Genomic DNA, 23,574 nt, shown 5'->3' on the forward strand with positions numbered 1-23,574 from the left:
GTGTGTTTTACCAAAATATACATACTAAACGCACAATACGCGCATGCCCAGACAGTCGGCGTACGCTGCATGCCAATAGTGCAACTAGTACTCGCATTTTACTGCATATTGCATTTAACATACATTTACGCATATTATGCACATTATGTCTCCTTTCAGTTACCAATAATTAAACAGGCAACACTAACTCATGTTGGAACTACTTCCCATAATTGCTTTCCTTTTGCTTAAACTACCACATTCACTTTCATTTCTAATTTCAATTTCATTCGGATCTCTGCCGGGTACTAAACAAAACACAGGCAATCCAATCCCTAGATTGGTTACCTCCCCTTATCTATCGCTACTCTCTATATAGTCCTCACAAGAAACATGTCTTTCCAATATCAGGAGCACACAGGAAATCATTTTAAACTAACTAACAACTGAGCACCTGCCGAGACCGAAGGCCGAAGACGGTTATTCGCGAAGCGAATATTCTGTTTCACCACGTGGCCATTTTAGAGGGACCGTAGGTCCCGAGAGTTTAAGATTCTCTAATCCGCACTATCAAAGGCAAACCAGATCAATGGATTCAATCATTCCAGATCCGGGCCTGTGTCAAGCATGAATTTAGTAATCCGTATCTGGAAAACCTTTGTATAGTTTTCACCCCTTAACCAATAGGCACCAGCACAAACTCTTCTATTGAGAAGGAGTGCTGTATCAGAAGAAGAAAGGGTTTACCGGACTCGCATACAGTGTGAAAGAGTAATTTCATGGTTGCAGTTTCAGTTTATTTGCACAATCAGCAAATACATGCTGTAGGTCACACATACTAAGCAAACATAAAAAAACACGAGCATAGTGTTCGAAAAAATCATTAGCACAAACTCCCCTCGTAGTCGTACCCGCTGTAGCATTCGCTATTTTGACGTCGGGAACCAGGCTCTGCGAGGTGGGAACCAGACTGGACGAGTTTCTTGTGGGTAGTAAATTCTACTTGTGGCTACGGCGCGTTTTCCCGCGCATACAACAACAACAAGCATGGCGCCCATCATGCATATTTACGATTGCACAATGAATTTTTCACAAATTAGCAGTCAGACTAGCGTTGTATCAATGTGTAACGCACACCAACTTGTAAAATTAACACTTCGGGACATACTTCTGCAAGGAATACTTGGTACGGTAACACAAAAATGTGAAAATTTAAAATTCTGAGCCTAGGAAATGAGGATTTTCCAACGTCTTTTTTCAAATCCAAAAGTTGACGAAAGCCCAGTAATTTCTCTTATCCGCCGGCCTGATCAAGTGTGAGTGGGACAATCACCGTTACTACATCGAGCCCATCGCCTTCGACATGCAGCTAGTCCAGAGATACTGCTAACTCCTCAGTCACTGAGGTACACAGGGTAATACACTTTTAAACAAGATTTTATGCAAACAGAATGGACCAGTTAACCCTTTGCATGCTGGGAAATTTGTCGTCTGCTAAAATGTTGTCTGCTGAATTTCTAAAATTAGCATTTTCTTTGATTTTTTTTTCAAAGAATACTATCAGAATAGCAAACAGTTTGGATCCTGATGAGACGCCACGTTCTGTGGCGTCTCATCTGGATCCAAACTGTTTGCAAAGGCCTTCAAAATTTGGTTCCAGCTCTGAGAGAGTTAAACTAGGTAGAATATTCTACTCGCCCATTTATTGGCATCTTTTGGGTCATTGTTTATGAAACTCATTCTGGGAAAATTGGGCTTTATGCATGTGCGTACAGTGTCAACCCAGATTAGCCTTGCTGTTCGCACTGGCGAGTCAGGGAAGATGCTTCCCTCCTCAAATTGATTTTGCTAGTAGGAGACTTACTTTCAACAAAGAATTACCATACAAGCAGATAGTGCCATTTCCGATAAGCGAGTGTGGACTGGGACAACACTTTACTCACATGCCTTAAAGTGCCATCCTAGATAAGCGTGTGTGGACTGGGACAACACTTTACTCACATGCCTTAAAGTGCCATCCTAGATAAGCGTGTGTGGACTGGGACAACACTTTACTCACATGCCTTAAAGTGCCATCCTAGATAAGCGTGTGTGGACTGGGACAACACTTTACTCACATGCCTTAAAGTGCCATCCTAGATAAGCGTGTGTGGACTGGGACAACACTTTACTCACATGCCTTAAAGTGCCATCCTAGATAAGCGTGTGTGGACTGGGACAACACTTTACTCACATGCTTTAAATCCAGATTTTCCAGAACGCGGCACATGTAGAAATAAATTGGAAGAACAATCCGTATACACTACTGGTAGCTATCGGACACTGTATTACTGATGCTATTTGGTGTAGTTTATTTTATATTTAAACTTTTTAGCTTGGTTTTCTCACTACACAAAATATGTGATATTTTATTAACAAACATTAAGTACCAAACAAAATACAAATTAAAATCTAGGCACATTAAATTGTTTTATCAAATAATTGTAAAAGTGATATATTTTAGTTTTATTGTTAACATCTATCCGTATAATTGTACAGAATTACATGATGTGTGTATAAATGATAAATGATGGTCTATTTATATCCTGGTATATCATCTTGTGCAATATGTAACCAAGTTTTGTCACAGAATAAAATATATTTATCTTTTCAAAAACTGTCCATTTTATGACACATTTTTGTACTGCAGACATGTGAGGCAATGTGTGCGCACATGTTGAAATTACTACACATAAATATATGAACCTTGTTCTGGGAAAACCTGGCTCACTGAATGAGTGTTAAGTGCCGTCCTAGATAAGCCTGTGCATTCCGCATAGGCTAATCAGTGACTACACCTTTTGCTTTAATGCAAATTTCGTTTAGAGAAAGTATCTTCTAAATACAAATTCACAATAGAAGGAAAGTGTTGCCTCTGTTAAGCCTGTGAGACTGCATAAGCTAATCTGGGATCATGCATTCATGCATTCAGCCGATTTTTCTAAAACAAGACTCACATCAACACACATCTTTTGATTTTTACATGTTTTAAGAAGTGAGTTGTGAAGTAAAAAACCACAAGACAGACACTTGATCAATAATTAAAAAATCAACAAAATCAGTTGTTTTTATAGAAAACATCAATATCAAATATAGATGAATACATAAGAAATGACTACAAAGATACTTTTGTTGAAATTAGTTATGCTCTGTGAAAACGTGGCTTAATTCATATGTGTTAAGTGTTTTCCCAGATTAGCCTGTGCAGTCCACATAGGCTAAACAGGATGGACACCTTCCGACTAAACTTGATCTTCAGTTAGAGGAGACTTTCTTTAAACAAAAAACCATTAAAGCTGAAAATGTCATCCTGATGATCCCGTATGGACTGCACAGGCTTATCTGGGAAAACACACATGTATTTAACCCAGATTTTCGAGACCAAGGCTCAAATGCAACTTGCATACCCAAAGTCACCCATCAATGGTTCACAAATGTTCGTTTTTTTTTTAGCTCACCTGAGTACAACGTGCTGATGGTGAGCTATTGTGATCGCCTTTAATCCGTCATGCGTCGTCAACATTTACCTTGTTAACACTCTAGCGACTGACAGCGCCTTATACTGGTTGACAACGTGTTATAGCGACTGAAAGCGCCTTATACTGGTTGACAACGTGTTATAAAGACTGACAGCGCCTTATACTGGCTGACAACGTGTTATAGCGACTGACAGCGCCTTATACTGGCTGACAACGTGTTATAGCGACTGACAGCGCCTTATACTGGTTGACAACGTGTTATAGCGACTGACAGCGCCTTATACTGGTTGACAACGTGTTAGAAAGACTGACAATGCCTTATACTGGTTGACAACGTGTCATAGCGACTGACAACGCCTGATACTGGTTGACAACGTGTTATAGCGACTGATAGCGCCTTATACTGGTTGACAACGTGTTATAGCGACTGACAGCGCCTAATACTGGTTGACAACGTGTTATAAAGACTGACAGCGCCTTATACTGGTTGACAACGTGTCATAGCGACGGACAGCGCCTTATAATGGTTGACAACTTGTCATAGCGACGGACAACTCCTTATACTGGTTGACAACGTGTAATAAAGACTGACAGCGCCTTATACTGGTTGACAACGTGTTATAGCGACTGACAGCGCCTTATACTGGTTGACAACGTGTTATATAGACCGACAGCGCCTTATACTGGTTGACAACGTGTCATAGCGACGGACAACTCCTTATACTGGTTGACAACGTGTAATAAAGACTGACAGCGCCTTATACTGGTTGACAACGTGTTATAGCGACTGACAGCGCCTTATACTGGTTGACAACGTGTTATATAGACCGACAGCGCCTTATACTGGTTGACAACGTTTTAAAGCGACTGACAGCGCCTTATACTGGTTGACAACGTGTTATAAAGACTGACATCGCCTTATACTGGTTGACAACGTGTTATTGCGACTGACAGCGCCTTATACTTGTTGAAAACGTGTTAGAAAGACTGACAGCGCCTTATACTTGTTGACAACGTGTCATAGCGACTGACAACGCCTGATACTGGTTGACAACGTGTTATAGCGACTGATAGCGCCTTATACTGGTTGACAACGTGTTATAGCGACTGACAGCGCCTAATACTGGTTGACAACGTGTTATAAAGACTGACAGCGCCTTATACTGGTTGACAACGTGTCATAGCGACGGACAGCGCCTTATAATGGTTGACAACGTGTCATAGCGACGGACAACTCCTTATACTGGTTGACAACGTGTAATAAAGACTGACAGCGCCTTATACTGGTTGACAACGTGTTATAGCGACTGACAGCGCCTTATACTGGTTGACAACGTGTTATATAGACTGACAGCGCCTTATACTGATTGACAACGTGTTATAAAGACCGACAGCGCCTTATACTGGTTGACAACGTGTTATAGCGACTGACAGCGCCTTATACTGGTTGACAACGTGTTATAAAGACTGACAGCGCCTTATACTGGTTGACAACGTGTTATATAGACTGACAGCGCCTTATACTGGTTGACAACGTTTTAAAGCGACTGACAGCGCCTTATACTGGTTGACAACGTTTTATAAAGACTGACATCGCCTTATACTGGTTGACAACGTGTTATTGCGACTGACAGCGCCTTATACTTGTTGAAAACGTGTTAGAAAGACTGACAGCGCCTTATACTGGTTGACAACGTGTTTATAGCGACTGACAGCGCCTAATACTGGTTAACAACGTGTTATAAAGACTGACAGCGCCTTTATACTGGTTGACAACGTGTTATAGCGACTGACAGCGCCTTATACTGGTTGACAACGTGTTATAAAGACTGACAGCGCCTTATACTGGTTGACAACGTGTTATAAAGACCGACAGCGCCTTATACTGGTTGACAGCGGTTTATAGCGACTGACAGCGCCTTATACTGGTGACAAAGTGTATTAGCGACTGACAGCGCCTTATACTGGTTGACAACGTGTTATAGCGACTGACAGCGCCTTATACTGGTTGACATCGTGTTATCGCGACTGACAATGCCTTATACTGGTTGACAATGTGTTATAGCGACTGACAGCGCCTATTACTGGTTGACAACGTGTTATAGCGACTGACAGCGCATAATACTGGTAACAACGTGTTATAAAGACTGACAGCGCCTTATACTGGTTGACAACGTGTTTAAAGCGACTGACAACGCCTTATACTGGTTGACAACGTGTTATAAAGACTTATAACGACTGACAGCGTCTTATACTGGTTGACAACGTGTTTATAGCGACTGACAGCGCCCCTATACTGGTTGACAACGTGTTAAAGTGACTGACAGCTCTTATACTGGTTGACAACGTGTTTATAGCGACTGACAGCGCCTTATACTGGTTGACAACGTGTTATAGCGACTGACAGCGCCTTATACTGGTTGACAACGTGTTATAGCGACTGACAGCGCCTTATACTGGTTGACAACGTGTTTAAAGCGACTGACAACGCCTTATACTGGTTGACAACGTGTTATAAAGACTTATAAAGACTGACAGCGTCTTATACTGGTTGACAACGTGTTATAGCGACTGACAGCGCCTTATACTGGTTGACAACGTGTTATAGTGACTGACAGCGCTTATACTGGTTGACAACGTGTTATTGCGACTGACAGCTTCTTATACTGATTGACAACGTGTTATAAAGACCGACAGCGCCTTATACTGGTTGACAACGTGTTATAGCGACTGACAGCGCCTTATACTGGTTGACAACGTGTTATAAAGACTGACAGCGCCTTATACTGGTTGACAACGTGTTATAGCGACTGACAGCGCCTTATACTGGTTGACAACGTGTTATAGCGACTGACAGCGCCTTATACTGGTTGACAACGTGTTATAGCGACTGACAGCGCCTTATACTGGTTAACAACGTGGTTTTAAAGACTGACAGCGCCTTATACTGGTTAACAACGTGTTATAGCGACTGACAGCGCCTTATACTGGTTAACAACGTGTTATAAAGACTGACAGCGCATTATACTGGTTGACAACGTCTTATAGCGACTGACAGCGCCTATACTGGTTGACACGTGGTTATAGCGACTGACAGCGCCTTATACTGGTTGACAACGTTTTATAAAGACTTACAGCGCCTTATACTGGTTAACAAGTGTTATAGCGACTTACAACGCCTTGTACCGGTTGACAACGTGTTATAGCGACTGACAACGCCTTATACTGGCTGACATCGTGTTATAGCGACTAACTAACAACTGAGCACCTGCCGAGGCCGAAGACGGTTATTCGCGAAGCGAATATTCTGTGTCACCAGGTGGCCATTTTAGAGCGACCGTAGGTCCCGAGAGTTTACTCTCCTGGAAATGCGTCCCTGGGTTCTTCCTGTGCTTTGTGTTGGAAGCTTAAAGCGATATTATGGGCATCTAACAGTCTGAAGGCGTTTATCGCAACCGTTGTGTTTATTTCTGGTGTTTTCACTTCATATACACTTATATTTGTAAATGCAGCATCAACATACTAAAACAATATGCTGGAAAGAGCAAAATAATCCATTTGAATGTCAACCGTACTTTCGTTTTGAAACTGACGACAGAAAAATGATTCGATGAACGATGTGAGTCTAAATGTAGTTTTCATGCAGATTCGTTCATACGACACAAAGACACAATTTGTTCTACGGATCGTTTCGGCTTAGAGGACTGGGTGAGTCATGTAAAATATAGAAAATAATACATATTTTTTTATAAACAACTGGTAGCAAGATGAGATGTAGATAATGGGTCAGTTACCTCATTTTAACTAATTCTTTTGACCTGTTAATTATTTTCAGCTCAATTCAACAGTGAAAAAATGCCCATACTGTCACTTTAACAATTGTTTATATTCACATTGTCTTGTTATCTATTCATCCATTCATTTATTAACATGATCGTCCGTGTTAGTGAGATAAATACCTCTCAAATATTGAATGCAGCGATTAGATGTAATGAAATGTATTATTTTCCGTAGTTCAAAATACAACAAATGCTTAAATATTATGGTTAGACTTAACCACCGATCAGTCAAACATCAATAATTCTTTAAGGGGTCCAGATATCGGAAAAGTAGCACCGGAATCGGATTCAGGAAGACAAAATCACATAGATTGGACTATTTATTGTTTTATTTCACTGGAATGTAAGGTGTACTGGGTTTTGCGTTCTGTTAAAAGAGTGCTGCATTCTTATCGAAATGCACAATTTAAACTCAATAATTCTTTTACGAGTCGAGATATCGAAAACTTAACACCGGATTCGGATTCAGCGACAAAAATTCATAGAGATTTCATATCATTATTGTTTGATTCGATGGAGCGAACGAGCTAGCGAGCGAGCGTATTCAATTGTGCAGTAAATGGGACGGTCTATGAAAAGGGTGCTTAATACAAAACATTTTTTTATGATAACTTTTTTATTCATTTATTTTTTTCAATTTTTTTTTCAAACTTTTAAACAACACTATAAACTGTTTCATTTTTATTAAAAACAAAAAAAAATTTTTTTTCATTATATGATACATATGTATTTTTTATTTATTTTTTAAAAATTGATAACTTTTGAACGGCTGTAGATATCTTAAAATTTCCAACGAATTAGTGATCAGCGTGGCATAGGCATATAGAAATAAACATCTGTTCATTTTATTTCGACGTTATTTTATTTTTAATAAATAAATTATTAAGTGTTGTCTCTTTAAATGTTACGGACATAACATTCCGCATCTATCGCTTCAATATCATGTTCTTAATTCTATCCAACAGTTCTGCATTTAAAACAAACGTTTACAATATAGTTAAGAAACTAAATCACTCGCATCATGCAAACAACTGAGTCTGGGATTGAAGCCGGGTCGCCTTGGTGAGAAGCGTGTATACCAACCACTGCGTTGAAAGGACATGCACATGTGTTTTCCCAGAGCGAGGCTCATTTGTCTTTCAAATGAATTGTGCTGAAGCAGTACTAACTGATAAGATTTCTCTCAACCGACTACTCGATTACTTGGGGTGTATGGAAATTACTCGGGATGTATGGAAAATATACCATGGGCACGCGACCACTCTAAGCCAATCGTATTAGGTCATTTTTGTAGGAGGTGGATATAGATGAATACATAACAATAACTACAGCGCTACTTCTGTTGATATGAGTCTTAATCTCGGAAAACAAGGCTTAATGCATGTGTGTTATGTGTCATCCCAGATTAGCTGTGCATGTCCACACAGGCTTATCTGGGATGCCACACTCCGATTAAAATTGATCTTCAGTAAGAGGTGACTTTTTTTAAACAAAAAAACATTAAAGCTGAAAATGTAATCCTGATTATCCTGTATGGACTGCACAGGCTTATCCGGGAAAACACTTTAAACGCATGTATTTAGCCCAGTTTTTAGAGACCAAGGCTCACATGCATTCCCAAAGTCTCCCACTAATGGTTAGACTTACAGGTAGTTGTTCACATATTTTCGTGATTTCAAAACATAACATTACCCAGTAGATATATAAAGTGAAAGATAAACAGTATTATAAATTATTAGTTAAAATAGAGCAGAATACTGTAAAATCACTTATCTTTGTTTGCATGGAATCTTGTCTGTGTATTTTTTAAATTACTACCAAGACATGTGACTTCTTGTATTTCTGCTTTTCGAAAAGGACTTTGACTTTACATCGCTTATTTTCTGAAGTTTTTTTGTTTTAAAATTTGTGGATTAGTAAAACCCACAAAATCAACTTAAATTGATGTCCCACGAATATCAATGATTTTACAGGATCATATGAATGTTGAACAAAAAGCTTCAGATGAGTGATGACTGAAAATTTATTTTAGTAATTTTATGCGAAACACACACAGGAACTCCTAGCACACCAAAGAATGCCTTACAGAAATCGCTGAACATTTTGATATGGGACATTTTACACATGACCATTGCTTTGGAAAAATGGGTCTTAATGCATGTTCATAAATTGTTATTCCAGATTAGCCTGTACAATGGTATATCACAAAGTATTAGTTGTGGGAGATCGTTACGTCTCATTTGGAATCCAAAAGTTGTTCTCCAGCTTTCGATCGCAGTAAGGGCTTTTTTATTTGATTGACGGCTTATTGTGGGGATTGAGATGTAGCCCATATTGCGCTGTCATTTACAAAAAGTGATGGTTATATTATGTCGATGATATTTTTAGAGTAATGTTCCTTTATTAATCAATCAACGTGTTATAAAGTTTGCCAGCGCCTTATACTGGTTGACAACGTGTTATAAAGTTTGACAGTGCCTTATACTGGTTGACAACGTGTTATAAAGTTTGACAGCGCCTTATACTGGTTGACAACGTGTTATAGCGACTGACAGCGCCTTATACTGGTTAACAACGTGGTTTAAAGACTGACAGCGCCTTATACTGGTTAACAACGTGTTATAGCGACTGACAGCGCCTTATACTGGTTAACAACGTGTTATAAAGACTGACAGCGCATTATACTGGTTGACAACGTCTTATAGCGACTGACAACGCCTTATACTGGTTGACAACGTGTTATAGCGACTGACAGCGCCTTATACTGGTTGACAACGTTTTATAAAGACTTACAGCGCCTTATACTGGTTAACAACGTGTTATAGCGACTTACAACGCCTTGTACCGGTTGACAACGTGTTATAGCGACTGACAACGCCTTATACTGGCTGACATCGTGTTATAGCGACTAACTAACAACTGAGCACCTGCCGAGGCCGAAGACGGTTATTCGCGAAGCGAATATTCTGTGTCACCAGGTGGCCATTTTAGAGCGACCGTAGGTCCCGAGAGTTTACTCTCCTGGAAATGCGTCCCTGGGTTCTTCCTGTGCTTTGTGTTGGAAGCTTAAAGTGATATTATGGGCATCTAACAGTCTGAAGGCGTTTATCGCAACCGTTGTGTTTATTTCTGGTGTTTTCACTTCATATACACTTATATTTGTTAATCAACATACTAAAACAATATGCTGGAAAGAGCAAAATAATCCATTTGAATGTCAACCGTACTTTCGTTTTGACAACTGACGACAGAAATGATTCGATGAACGATGTGAGTCTAAATGTAGTTTTCATGCAGATTCGTTCATACGACACAAAGACACAATTTTGTTTTACGGATCGTTTCGGCTTAGAGGACTGGGTGAGTCATGTAAAATATAGAAAATAATACATATTTTTTTATAAACAACTGGTAGCAAGATGAGATGTAGATAATGGGTCAGTTACCTCATTTTAACTAATTCTTTTGACCTGTTAATTCTTTTCAGCTCAATTCAACAGTGAAAAAATGCCCATACTGTCACTTTAACAATTGTTTATATTCACATTGTCTTGTTTATCTATTCATCCATTCATTTATTAACATGATCGTCCGTGTTAGTGAGATAAATACCTCTCAAATATTGAATGCAGCGATTAGATGTAATGAAATGTATTATTTTCCGTAGTTCAAAATACAACAAATGCTTAAATATTATGGTTAGACTTAACCACCGATCAGTCAAACATCAATAATTCTTTAAGGGGTCCAGATATCGGAAAAGTAGCACCGGAATCGGATTCAGGAAGACAAAATCACTTAGATTGGACTATCTTATTGTTTTATTTCACTGGAATGTAAGGTGTACTGGGTTTTGCGCTTCTGTTAAAAGAGTGCTGCATTCTTATCGAAATGCACAATTTAAACTCAATAATTCTTTTACGAGTCGAGATATCGAAAACTTAACACCGGATTCGGATTCAGCGACAAAAATTCATAGAGATTTCACTATCTTATTGTTTGATTTCGATGGAGCGAACGAGCTAGCGAGCGAGCGTATTTCAATTGTGCACGTAAATGGGACGGTCTATGAAAAGGGTGCTTAATACAAAACATTTTTTGATGATAACTTTTTTATTCATTTATTTTTTTCAATTTTTTTTTTCAAACTTTTAAACAACACTATAAACTGTTTATTTTTTATTAAAAACAAAAAAAAAATATTTTTTTCATTATATGATACATATGTATTTTTTTATTTATTTTTTAAAAATTGATAACTTTTGAACGGCTGTAGATATCTTAAAATTTCCAACGAATTAGTGATCAGCGTGGTCATAGGCATATAGAAATAAACATCTGTTCATTTGATTTCGACGTTATTTTATTTTTTAATAAATAAATTATTTATTTATGTTTTAAATGTTACGGACATAACATTCCGCATCTATCGCTTCAATATCATGTTCTTAATTCTATCCAACAGTTCTGCATTATAAAACAAACGTTTACAATATAGTTAAGAAACTAAATCACTCGCATCATGCCAACAACTGAGTCTGGGATTGAAGCCTTGGTGAGAAGCGTGTATACCAACCACTGCGCTGAAAGGACATGCACATGTGTTTTCCCAGAGCGAGGCTCATTTTGTCTTTCAAATGAATTGTGCTGAAGCAGTACTAACTGATAAGGTTTTCTTGACAGCTGATATATAGATATACGAGGGTCGCATGATAGGAAACATGACTTAATGCATACGCTAATCTGGGACGACGCTTTACGCACATTATGCGACTCATATCTAATGCAGGTGTTTCGAGTTTTAACTCGAAAAGCAAAATAGGTTTGCCGAATGGTTTCCATGGGTGAGTCTTGGCCCGATGTTCTACAACGCGGTCGTTAGTTTCGCATCTCTGACGACGACATTATCATTGTGTTATTTAAAGTGATATTATGGGCATTTTTCACTGATGAATTTAGCTGAAAAGAATTAACTGGTCAAAAGAGTTAGTTCAAATGTGGTAACAGACCACGTATCTGCAACTCATCTTGCTACCAGTTGTTTATAAAAAATATATAAATTATATTCGATATTTTACATGACTCACCCAGTCCTCTAAGCCGAAATGATCCGTAAAACAAAAGAGTGTCTTTGTGTCGTATGAACGAATCTGCACTAAAACTTAATTGACATTCACAAAGTACGGATGATATTCAAATGCAATTTTTCACTTTCCGGGATGTTGTTTTAGTATGTTGATGCTGCATTAACAAATATACATGTGTATGAAGTGAAAACACCAAAAATAAACAACGGTTGCTATAGACACCTATACACTGTTAGATGCCCATAATATCACTTTAAAAGAGCAACCGACATTGATTGCTATTAAAATCGTTGATTATACACTGATTGATACCCAGGACAAAATGTTCAGTACACTCTGGGTAAATGAGAAAACCCAATAGTGACCAACCAGGCAGCCTCAAACTGTATGCGGCTTCGGTCAGTATACGATTTGGGGTTGCCTGACTGGTCAAGAGTATATTACTTAGTTGACACTGCATCTAATTCCCAAATATGGAACGGCCGACGTTTATGCTCCTGCCTTTTCTTTGCATCAGACTGTGCAAGGCTAGTATCAGTTTTAAAGATCAATCGATCTTATTCCGAAAGATGCAATCAAAAACCTATATCACGCAGCTTCTAAGAAAATCCCATTCGCCCAAATGCAAGCGAGCGATAAACCTTCACTTCAATAAATGCACCACAAACTCTCGTCTGTCAACGTCGCTGCCAATGAAATACATGTTGCAGACACACTTAGGAAACAGTTGATAACCACTAAAGGACTTAGCGCGATCGCAAAATGGCCTTTCATCCAGAAGAGAAAGAGAGCTCTTTACAAATAGGCACTACTTTCGACAATCACCACGTGAAGCAAATATCTTAGTGTCTTTTCACCATAAATCAGCCAATCGTGATGCAGCGACTATTTCCGGAATCCCCGGCAAAATGTGAACATTACCATAACTATTTCCGGAATCCCTAGCAAAATGTGAAAATTACCATAATTAACCAGCCATACGCGCATGCCCACAACATAGTCCGCATACGCAACTCTGAGTCTCTTCGCAAGCGCAGCGACGCTACATTACAGTGCACACAACATACATTCATTTATCTCTTGCGCTAATCATCACCGCTCAATAACAAATCACTCAAAACACAATACGAAATCCGCTTCGAACTTCTTTCCACATCCACTTCTACTTTCCTTTTGCTTTCACGAGGATGCTTTCAGTTTCACTTTACTGGCGCAATCCGCAATTACATGACTTTGCTCACATACGCACGCAAATTAACAAAGCAACATATGACATACATAGACTAAATACAGAAATAACAACGTACTAAATCACTTGGCTTATATCTTTGCTCTTCTCAAAAATCAGTGCCATCAAATGCCCCTCAGACGCGCTATTCGCTATGTCGACAACAGCCCTTTCAACATAGTAGTACAACAACAACAAGCGCGCGCCAAATATGGCCGATTGAGGAAAGACACAATGAATTTCTCGCAAGTTAGCAGTCAGAATAGCTTTGTATCAATGTATAATGCAGACCAACTTGTTCAATTAACATTTCGGGGCATACTTCTGCAAGGAATACTTGGTACGGTAACACACAAATGTGAAAATTTCAAAAATCGGAGCCCAGGAAATGAGGATTTTCCAAGGGCGCCATTTTCCAACGTCTTTTTTTTCAAATTCAAAAGTTGACGAAAGCCCAGTAATTTCTCTCATCCGCCGGCCTGATCAAGTGTGAGTGGGACAATCACCGTTACTACATCGAGCCCATCGCCTTCGACATGCAGCTAGTCCAGAGATACTGCATCGACGTTAAGGCTAACTCCTCAGTCACTGAGGTACACAGGGTAATACACTTTTAAACAAGATTTTATGCAAACAGAATGGACTAGTTAACCCTTTGCATGCTGGGAAATTTGTCGTCTGCTAAAATGTTGTCTGCTGAATTTCTAAAATTATCATTTTCTTTGATTTTTTTTTCAAAGAATACTATCAGAATAGCAAACAGTTTGGATCCTGATGAGACGCCACGTTCTGTGGCGTCTCATCTGGATCCAAACTATTTGCAAAGGCCTTCAAAATTTGGTTCCAGCTCTGAGAGAGTTAAACTAGGTAGAATATTCTACTCGCCCATTTATTGGCATCTTTTGGGTCATTGTTTATGAAACTCATTCTGGGAAAATTGGGCTTTATGCATGTGCGTACAGTGTCAACCCAGATTAGCCTTGCTGTCCGCATTGGCGAGTCAGGGAAGATGCTTCCCTCCTCAAATTGATTTTGCTAGTAGGAGACTTACTTTCAACAAAGAATTACCATACAAGCAGATAGTGCCATTTCCGATAAGCGAGTGTGGACTGGGACAACACTTTACTCACATGCCTTAAAGTGCCATCCTAGATAAGCGAGTGTGGACTGGGACAACACTTTACTCACATGCCTTAAAGTGCCATCCTAGATAAGCGTGTGTGGACTGGGACAACACTTTACTCACATGCCTTAAAGTGCCATCCTAGATAAGCGAGTGTGGACTGGGACAACACTTTACTCACATGCCTTAAAGTGCCATCCTAGATAAGCGAGTGTGGACTGGGACAACACTTTACTCACATGCCTTAAAGTGCCATCCTAGATAAGCGAGTGTGGACTGGGACAACACTTTACTCACATGCCTTAAAGTGCCATCCTAGATAAGCGTGTGTGGACTGGGACAACACTTTACTCACATGCCTTAAAGTGCCATCCTAGATAAGCGTGTGTGGACTGGGACAACACTTTACTCACATGCTTTAAATCCAGATTTTCCAGAACGCGGCACATGTAGAAATAAATTGGAAGAACAATCCGTATACACTACTGGTAGCTATCGGACACTGTATTACTGATGCTATTTGGTGTAGTTTATTTTATATTTAAACTTTTTAGCTTGGTTTTCTCAGTACACAAAATATGTGATATAGAGAATATATGGTTGGTGACTTTTGATATCATGTGATATAAGACGAGTCTGATATGGCGTAGGAAAAGGCGAGGCTTGCCGAGCCTTTTCACACGCCATATCGGACGAGTCTTATATCACATGATATCAAAAGTCACCAACCATATATTCTATTTATTATGCCACATTTTAAAGTAAATAAGAAAATATTCACAAAACAAACAAAAACAAACAACCGCTAAATTCATTGATAAATATGCAAATTAGTAGCAACCTGATTACATCCGCTAGCGTCTATGCATATATATTTACACATAAAAAAATAGTTCGAAAGTAAGCAACAATCAATCAAATTTAAACGCACATAATACAAAAACTAAAGCGAGAAATCGAAACTTAAAAGAACAATTTTTGCACTAAAAACACAATACTAATATTTTTTACAATAACACATTCGACATGTACTTCCAAGAGTACACACCAACCGCTATTTTCAAAGCGAATGTGTAGAGTGAAAATTTCAAACAATAAATACAATAATCAAATGGAACGGGATTTTAACGTAGTGTGCAATTTGGAAGTGATAAGAGTGATTTATTTTTCAACTTGTCCATCTCCGTAATATACGTTTAGTTGTGAGATGTTCACAGTTTTCCCCAAAAAACAGGCCTTCACGTGCGAAATCAAAGTGGGTGGGGAACGTGTATTTCGAGTCGCTGGAACTATATAATGAAGCTGCTTTTGTGCAATATTCAGCGACGTTACCAGCTGTGTGTTAGACGAAACGAAAATGCTTTGGTTTTGCATCGTGTTTTGAGACTGTCAGGGTGACATGATGGATTAATTGCTGTTTGACTGACAATAAATGAACATGTTTGTGTTTGGAGATTGCAGAGGTTATTTTCACAATTGGGAAATCCCAACATAAGTTGACTGCCAGTTTGACCACTGATCTGCATAATATCAGTGGGAGAGCATGCTGAATCCCGCAGCTTCTGCACCATATGTTTCCTGGCCGAGTGGTTGGTAAGTTTCATTGTTATGTATGCATGCTTAAACACACATGTTTCGTTATTTATGCCATTTTTTTACACCCATTCTCATGCTGATGAACCAATGATCAGTGCCAGTTGTTCTACTGTCGCAAACTGTTTATTCAAAATTGTGGAAAAATGAGTTGCGCACTGTTCGAAATTGTGAAAAAATGAGACACGCACTGTACCAAAATTTGAAAAAATGAGTCGCGCACTGTTCAAAATTGTGGGAAACATTAGTTGCCCACTGTTCATTATGATTTCAAAATTGTGGAAAAATGAGTCGCACACTTTTCATAAATTAAATTTTGAAAAAATGAGTCACGCGCTGTACAAAATTTGTAAAATGAGTTGCTCACTGTTCAAATTTTTGCAAAAAAATATGTCATGCACTGTTCATTCAAAATTGTGGAAAAATGAGTTGAGCACTGTTCAAAATTGTGAAAAAATCATGTCACGCGCTGTACAAAATTTGGAATGATCATTTGCGCACTGTTCAAAAATGGGGGACAATTTTGTGGGGCACTGTTCATTCAAAATTACAAAAAAATAAGTCAGAAACTCTTCAAATTGTGAAAACACATGAGTTGCGCATTGTTCAAAATTTGTAAAAATGAGTCGCGCACTGTTCAAAATTTGGGAAAAAAAGGAGTCGCGCACTGTTTATTCAACATGGTGGAAAAATGAGTCGCGCACTGTTCACAATTTTAAAAATGAGTTGCACACTGTTCAAAATTGTGAACAAATTGAGTCACGCACTGTTCATAAAAAAAATCACTGTTGAAAACTGTGAACAAATGAGTTGCGCGCTGTGCAACTTTTTTGAAAACATGTGTCGAAAACTGTTCAAAATTGTGTCGCCCACAGATCAACATTGTGAAAAAATGAGTTGCAAACTTTTTTAAATTGTGAAAATTTGAGTCCCGAATTTCTCAAATTAGGAAAACAAACACATATTCCCTTAATAAGCAAAAAAAGCCCAGAGTCCATAATAAAAATATTTTAAGTTAAAAGAAATTCTTAATTATTTTTATATAAAGTGGAGTTTATACATTTTCATTTTGTATTAATAATATTGTGTCTATTAAAGTTGTAATTTGTTCAAGTTGTGCCATAAAAATGTTATTAAAACACTCTATTTTGAAATGTTATCTCCTGTTGGATTTGTTTTATTTTATTATAATATGAAATGTTTTTCTTTTAATGGCAGAAAGTTGCGACCACACATTCCATGGGTGATGATATCTACCAAAATTCTTGGCGGCACAGTTCTACCCTCGTCAGTTGCACTTTTCCGATCTTTCTCTGCCTCTCAACCAACTCGAGATATTCCCCCCCCCCCAACTGCATCCCGGCACAGCTTCACATCAACCCATCTAATTAATTTGTGGGAAAGGTAATACTTTTTTGTTGACAAATTTATTTTTGAGAGTATTTATGTAATTGTTTTATCTGAACATGTTATAAATCTATATGTCACTATATTTATAAAGTTTCAATTTTAATACAAATTATATATCTGGATTTTTATTTTTAACCCTTTGCATGCTGGGAAATTTGTCGTCTGCTAAAATGTCGTCTGCTGAATTTGTAAAATAAGCATTTTCTTCATTTTTTTCAAAGATTACTATCAGAAAAGCAAACAGTTTGGATCCAGATGAGACGCCACGTTTTGTGGCGTCTCATCTGGATCCAAACTGTTTGCAAAGGCCTTCAAAATTCGGTTCCAGCACTGAAAGGGTTAAAGCAGTTATGCAATGAATGTTTGATGATGTTTTTTTTTTCTAAAGGAATCTTTATTTTATTTTCAGGTTGACCACACAAATTTCCTGTTTGGTTGTGGAGATAGAATCATTTTTTTTTTGTGAAAGTTTGATTTCAGACACTTAAAAATTGAAATTGTCATGTATTATTAGGCATGGCAGGCATTAGCAAAGCATCTCAATCAAGTATTAATTATTTTACTTTGTCAATGTTAATTCACTGTGTATGCTATTCACCTGTTTGCCTTGCTTTTTATAAGAATGACACAAAAAAGGAAAGCATTTGTAAAGTATTAGTTAATTTTTTTTTATATAATCTTAGACGAGATGTTTAGTGAATATTTGTCATAAATTCTTCTTTAACTTGATCAAATTTGTCATATTTTATTTAAAACGTGTTAAGTATATTTGTGTTACATTTTAAATGTTTATCATTACTGTTTTAAATTGTGTTCATCTGCAGCCAATTAATGGTAGGCTAGCGGTGCACATTTGTATTTGTTTAATTTTTTTCCATTGATTAATGCTCATTTAATTTATATTTCCCTATAGATATATACTTAATAAAGTGTTAGTTTTGTTTAAAAAACAACTTATTGTTTATTAATGTTCTAACTTCTGAATAAAATATGAATCGCTGTTTGTTTCCATTCAAATCAAAGAAGCGACATACCACGCCTACAAAAAAGTAGTTCTCAGAATGGGCGGGGCTAAAACATGGAACGCTAAAAAAATCATTAAGTTAACCAAATATGGGCGGAGTTTTAAACGGATATTGATGGGCGGAGCTTAAAACTGTTATCGGATGGGTATCCGATAACACTTTAAAATATCATGTCAGCGTCTCCAACGTAAATGCGCTGTCGTGGCATAATAAATTTTATTAACAAACATTTAGTACCAAACAAAATACAAATTAAAATCTAGGCACATTAAATTGTTTTATCAAATAATTGTAAAAGTGATATATTTTAGCTTTATTGTTAACATCTACCCGTATAATTGTACAGAATTACATGATGTGTGTATAAATGATAAATGATGGTCTATTTATATCCTGGTATATCATCTTGTGCAATATGTAACCAAGTTTTGTCACAGAATAAAATATATTTATCTTTTCAAAAACTGTCCATTTTATGACACATTTGTGTACTGCAGACATGTGAGGCAATGTGTGCGCACATGTTGAAAATACTACACATAAATATATGAACCTTGTTCTGGGAAAACCTGGCTCACTGAATGAGTGTTAAGTGCCGTCCTAGATAAGCCTGTGCATTCCGCATAGGCTAATCAGTGACTACACCTTTTGCTTTAATGCAAATTTCGTTTAGAGAAAGTATCTTCTAAATACAAATTCACAATAGAAGGAAAGTGTTGCCTCTGTTAAGCCTGTGAGACTGCATAAGCTAATCTGGGATCATGCATTCATGCATTCAGCCGATTTTTCTAAAACAAGACTCACATCAACACACATCTTTTGATTTTTACATGTTTTAAGAAGTGAGTTGTGAAGTAAAAAACCACAAGACAGACACTTGATCAATAATTAAAAAAATCAACAAAATCAGTTGTTTTTATAGAAAACATCAATATCAAATATAGATGAATACATAAGAAATGACTACAAAGATACTTTTGTTGAAATTAGTTATGCTCTGTGAAAACGTGGCTTAATTCATATGTGTTAAGTGTTTTCCCAGATTAGCCTGTGCAGTCCACATAGGCTAAACAGGATGGACACCTTCCGACTAAACTTGATCTTCAGTTAGAGGAGACTTTCTTTAAACAAAAAACCATTAAAGCTGAAAATGTCATCCTGATGATCCCGTATGGACTGCACAGGCTTATCTGGGAAAACACACATGTATTTAACCCAGATTTTCGAGACCAAGGCTCAAATGCAACTTGCATACCCAAAGTCACCCATCAATGGTTCACAAATGTTCGTTTTTTTTTTAGCTCACCTGAGTACAACGTGCTGATGGTGAGCTATTGTGATCGCCTTTAATCCGTCATGCGTCGTCAACATTTACCTTGTTAACACTCTAGCGACTGACAGCGCCTTATACTGGTTGACAACGTGTTATAGCGACTGAAAGCGCCTTATACTGGTTGACAACGTGTTATAAAGACTGACAGCGCCTTATACTGGCTGACAACGTGTTATAGCGACTGACAGCGCCTTATACTGGCTGACAACGTGTTATAGCGACTGACAGCGCCTTATACTGGTTGACAACGTGTTATAGCGACTGACAGCGCCTTATACTGGTTGACAACGTGTTAGAAAGACTGACAATGCCTTATACTGGTTGACAACGTGTCATAGCGACTGACAACGCCTGATACTGGTTGACAACGTGTTATAGCGACTGATAGCGCCTTATACTGGTTGACAACGTGTTATAGCGACTGACAGCGCCTAATACTGGTTGACAACGTGTTATAAAGACTGACAGCGCCTTATACTGGTTGACAACGTGTCATAGCGACGGACAGCGCCTTATAATGGTTGACAACTTGTCATAGCGACGGACAACTCCTTATACTGGTTGACAACGTGTAATAAAGACTGACAGCGCCTTATACTGGTTGACAACGTGTTATAGCGACTGACAGCGCCTTATACTGGTTGACAACGTGTTATATAGACCGACAGCGCCTTATACTGGTTGACAACGTGTCATAGCGACGGACAACTCCTTATACTGGTTGACAACGTGTAATAAAGACTGACAGCGCCTTATACTGGTTGACAACGTGTTATAGCGACTGACAGCGCCTTATACTGGTTGACAACGTGTTATATAGACCGACAGCGCCTTATACTGGTTGACAACGTTTTAAAGCGACTGACAGCGCCTTATACTGGTTGACAACGTGTTATAAAGACTGACATCGCCTTATACTGGTTGACAACGTGTTATTGCGACTGACAGCGCCTTATACTTGTTGAAAACGTGTTAGAAAGACTGACAGCGCCTTATACTTGTTGACAACGTGTCATAGCGACTGACAACGCCTGATACTGGTTGACAACGTGTTATAGCGACTGATAGCGCCTTATACTGGTTGACAACGTGTTATAGCGACTGACAGCGCCTAATACTGGTTGACAACGTGTTATAAAGACTGACAGCGCCTTATACTGGTTGACAACGTGTCATAGCGACGGACAGCGCCTTATAATGGTTGACAACGTGTCATAGCGACGGACAACTCCTTATACTGGTTGACAACGTGTAATAAAGACTGACAGCGCCTTATACTGGTTGACAACGTGTTATAGCGACTGACAGCGCCTTATACTGGTTGACAACGTGTTATATAGACTGACAGCGCCTTATACTGATTGACAACGTGTTATAAAGACCGACAGCGCCTTATACTGGTTGACAACGTGTTATAGCGACTGACAGCGCCTTATACTGGTTGACAACGTGTTATAAAGACTGACAGCGCCTTATACTGGTTGACAACGTGTTATATAGACTGACAGCGCCTTATACTGGTTGACAACGTTTTAAAGCGACTGACAGCGCCTTATACTGGTTGACAACGTTTTATAAAGACTGACATCGCCTTATACTGGTTGACAACGTGTTATTGCGACTGACAGCGCCTTATACTTGTTGAAAACGTGTTAGAAAGACTGACAGCGCCTTATACTGGTTGACAACGTGTTATAGCGACTGACAGCGCCTAATACTGGTTAACAACGTGTTATAAAGACTGACAGCGCCTTATACTGGTTGACAACGTGTTATAGCGACTGACAGCGCCTTATACTGGTTGACAACGTGTTATAAAGACTGACAGCGCCTTATACTGGTTGACAACGTGTTATAAAGACCGACAGCGCCTTATACTGGTTGACAGCGTGTTATAGCGACTGACAGCGCCTTATACTGGTTGACAAAGTGTATTAGCGACTGACAGCGCCTTATACTGGTTGACAACGTGTTATAGCGACTGACAGCGCCTTATACTGGTTGACATCGTGTTATCGCGACTGACAATGCCTTATACTGGTTGACAATGTGTTATAGCGACTGACAGCGCCTATTACTGGTTGACAACGTGTTATAGCGACTGACAGCGCATAATACTGGTAACAACGTGTTATAAAGACTGACAGCGCCTTATACTGGTTGACAACGTGTTAAAGCGACTGACAACGCCTTATACTGGTTGACAACGTGTTATAAAGACTTATAACGACTGACAGCGTCTTATACTGGTTGACAACGTGTTATAGCGACTGACAGCGCCCTATACTGGTTGACAACGTGTTAAAGTGACTGACAGCTCTTATACTGGTTGACAACGTGTTATAGCGACTGACAGCGCCTTATACTGGTTGACAACGTGTTATAGCGACTGACAGCGCCTTATACTGGTTGACAACGTGTTATAGCGACTGACAGCGCCTTATACTGGTTGACAACGTGTTAAAGCGACTGACAACGCCTTATACTGGTTGACAACGTGTTATAAAGACTTATAAAGACTGACAGCGTCTTATACTGGTTGACAACGTGTTATAGCGACTGACAGCGCCTTATACTGGTTGACAACGTGTTATAGTGACTGACAGCGCTTATACTGGTTGACAACGTGTTATTGCGACTGACAGCTTCTTATACTGATTGACAACGTGTTATAAAGACCGACAGCGCCTTATACTGGTTGACAACGTGTTATAGCGACTGACAGCGCCTTATACTGGTTGACAACGTGTTATAAAGACTGACAGCGCCTTATACTGGTTGACAACGTGTTATAGCGACTGACAGCGCCTTATACTGGTTGACAACGTGTTATAGCGACTGACAGCGCCTTATACTGGTTGACAACGTGTTATAGCGACTGACAGCGCCTTATACTGGTTAACAACGTGGTTTAAAGACTGACAGCGCCTTATACTGGTTAACAACGTGTTATAGCGACTGACAGCGCCTTATACTGGTTAACAACGTGTTATAAAGACTGACAGCGCATTATACTGGTTGACAACGTCTTATAGCGACTGACAGCGCCTTATACTGGTTGACAACGTGTTATAGCGACTGACAGCGCCTTATACTGGTTGACAACGTTTTATAAAGACTTACAGCGCCTTATACTGGTTAACAACGTGTTATAGCGACTTACAACGCCTTGTACCGGTTGACAACGTGTTATAGCGACTGACAACGCCTTATACTGGCTGACATCGTGTTATAGCGACTAACTAACAACTGAGCACCTGCCGAGGCCGAAGACGGTTATTCGCGAAGCGAATATTCTGTGTCACCAGGTGGCCATTTTAGAGCGACCGTAGGTCCCGAGAGTTTACTCTCCTGGAAATGCGTCCCTGGGTTCTTCCTGTGCTTTGTGTTGGAAGCTTAAAGCGATATTATGGGCATCTAACAGTCTGAAGGCGTTTAT

General features: G+C 38.9%; 1 protein-coding gene across 3 annotated transcripts in view; it reads left to right on the forward strand.

Annotated features, from left to right (window-relative positions):
- Positions 1-1,197: 1,197 nt before the first annotated feature.
- Positions 1,198-23,574, forward strand: part of LOC127847014 (neurobeachin-like protein 2) — a 69,772-nt gene continuing 47,395 nt past the window's right edge. Inside the window, exon 1 of one of the 3 annotated variants that reach the window (XM_052378524.1) lies at positions 1,198-1,394. The gene's annotated coding sequence lies outside the window, so the exon portion shown is untranslated. Of the gene's footprint in view, positions 1,395-13,842; positions 14,254-23,574 lie in introns of those variants that run through there. The other 2 variants (XM_052378511.1, XM_052378522.1) reach the window with 2 other exon arrangements.

The sequence above is a fragment of the Dreissena polymorpha genome, chromosome 10, assembly GCF_020536995.1.
Source record: "Dreissena polymorpha isolate Duluth1 chromosome 10, UMN_Dpol_1.0, whole genome shotgun sequence".
NCBI classification, from domain to species: domain Eukaryota; kingdom Metazoa; phylum Mollusca; class Bivalvia; order Myida; family Dreissenidae; genus Dreissena; species Dreissena polymorpha.